This window comes from Gadus morhua, chromosome 8 (assembly GCF_902167405.1).
Source record: "Gadus morhua chromosome 8, gadMor3.0, whole genome shotgun sequence".
NCBI classification, from domain to species: domain Eukaryota; kingdom Metazoa; phylum Chordata; class Actinopteri; order Gadiformes; family Gadidae; genus Gadus; species Gadus morhua.
The window spans coordinates 4,610,486-4,612,662 of record NC_044055.1 but is presented as its reverse complement, the minus strand read 5'-3'; the positions used below and the strand labels follow the sequence as shown (position 1 = coordinate 4,612,662).

Genomic DNA, 2,177 nt, shown 5'->3' with positions numbered 1-2,177 from the left:
TGATCGCCGTTACGGAGCGGTTCAACTGGTCGGATAGTCTAGTTACTCTATTAATTGGTTGCATATTCTCCCGTTGGCTTGGGCTTTGTTTGCCCTGAGGCGATACCTCATGTTATATGAGCGGTAGGGGCTCGAATGGGATCGGTTCCCCACAGCACGGTAGATGTAACTCCATTCTGCATCTTTTTATAATCTCCCTTCCGTAGAGGCGGCCTTGCGCAGTTTTAACCCAACTGCTTTGCATGCTTCACTAACCCGCCGTGGAAACAAACTTGCAGGCATCTCATACTTCCTACAGGGATCTACGGAGCCCCCCAAGGGACATGGAGGGAAAAAAAAAAAAAAAAAAAATTGGTTGAAAATAAATAAATAAATAATGTTTTGCGAGATATCTCCTACATTCACCATTCATAAAATCCCCCCTGCGCGCTCGCGCTCTGCCCTGTCTGTTACGAAGCGCGAAGCTGCCCCTGCATCTCTCTGCACGTTAGTTGTATCCACTCGCCATAAGTTGGCGGGCCGAGCCCCTCCTTCTCGCGTGTGTGTGTGTGTGTGTGTGTGTGTGTGTGTGTGTGTGTGTGTGTGTGTGTGTGTGTGTGTGTGTGTGTGTGTGTGTGTGTGTGTGTGTGCGCGTGCGCGTGCGCGTGCGCGTGTGAGGGGCTCGGCCCGCCAACTAACGTGCAGAGAGATGCAGGGGCAGCTTCGCGCTTCGCAACAGACAGGGCAGAGCGCGAGCGCACAGAGTAACCACTGTAGCTCCTCCCGGTAGTAAAGCATGAGACTCGAGCTCGTTTAAGAACAGGGTTTATTCACAGTCACCGACCGACCCGTGAGAACTAAAGAAAGTGAAAGTTAACAAATAGTCCGGTAAATACATGCTAATTCAGCACTTGCAGCTTAATGTTATTACACATACACACCAAATAAAAAACACACCTCGTAGGCTGCACACTACCAAAAGGGCTGAATCTTGTATTTTCTTCTGTCTTCGTCTTCTTTGTTTACATGTAATGTCTTAACTCTTTATCTTAAATCAACTTTACCGAGTGTGGAGACAACCGACCGTGTTGCTTCTCCCTTGCCATGCTCTGCCAGGTGGTGTGTCGCTAAGTTGTGCCGTGTGGAAACAAATACAAAACAATGCCCCCTCAAACTGAAAGGCAGGTAGGAACTAAAAAATAAATAAATGAGAATTAATTAAACTGACATGTAGGCAGTTACACTCCCACCAAATCACCAGTGATTTTCTTTGAACCATTTATGGGAGACATATAGTGTTTGTGAACATTACTTTCAAATATTATCATGTAACAAATCAATAATAATCAACAAGGCCAGCTAATAACACAGAGTGAGAGAATGGTACACTGTGGTCTTTAGTCTGCTTCCAACAGTGTGACCGTCTTCTGAATAGGCCTCTCCAGGTAGACTGGTTTGGAAGTGCGTCTTCCCATTTTATCCAGCGTTGGATCACTGAGTAATAACTTGAGTGTCCTCACTCTCCCATCCTTCCCAGGATGCACTTGCATGACCTTGGCCAACTTCCATTTGTTTCGTGGCATCCCATCATCCTTCAGAAGAACAATGTCGTTGACCTGTGCATCTGGGGGGGGGGGTCTCCTTCAGACCACTAGGTGGGGGGGAGGGGTCTACTTCAGACCACTAGGGGGGGGGAGGGGTCTCCTTCAGACCACTAGGGGGGGGGGGTCTACTTCAGACCACTAGGGGGGGGGGTCTCCTTCAGACCACTAGGGGGGGGGGGGGTCTACTTCAGACCACTAGGGGGCGGGGGTCTCCTTCAGACCACTAGGGGGGGGGGGTCTCCTTCAGACCACTAGGGGGGGGGGGGTCTACTTCAGACCACTAGGGGGGGGTCTCCTTCAGACCACTAGGGGGGGGGGGGGGTCTACTTCAGACCACTAGGGGGGGGGGGTCTCCTTCAGACCACTAGGGGGGGGGGGGGGGTCTACTTCAGACCACTAGGGGGGGGGTCTCCTTCAGACCACTAGGGGGGGGGGGGGGGGGTCTACTTCAGACCACTAGGGGGGGGGGGGGGTCTCCTTCAGACCACTAGGGGGGGGGGGGGTCTACTTCAGACCACTGGGGGGGGGGGGGGGGGTGGTCTCCTTCAGACCACTGGGGGGGGGGAGGGGTGGTCTCCCTCAGACCACTTAGTA

The 2,177-nt window shown here is 52.1% G+C and overlaps 1 long non-coding RNA gene across 1 annotated transcript; it reads right to left on the bottom strand.

Annotated features, from left to right (window-relative positions):
* Positions 1-791: 791 nt before the first annotated feature.
* On the bottom strand, positions 792-1,552 carry LOC115548238 (uncharacterized). The gene is made up of 2 exons (XR_003977559.1): positions 937-1,552; positions 792-836 (listed from the first exon to the last, which is right to left on the bottom strand). It is a non-coding gene; the product is annotated as an uncharacterized LOC115548238 (long non-coding RNA).
* Between the last annotated feature and the right edge of the window lie 625 nt (positions 1,553-2,177).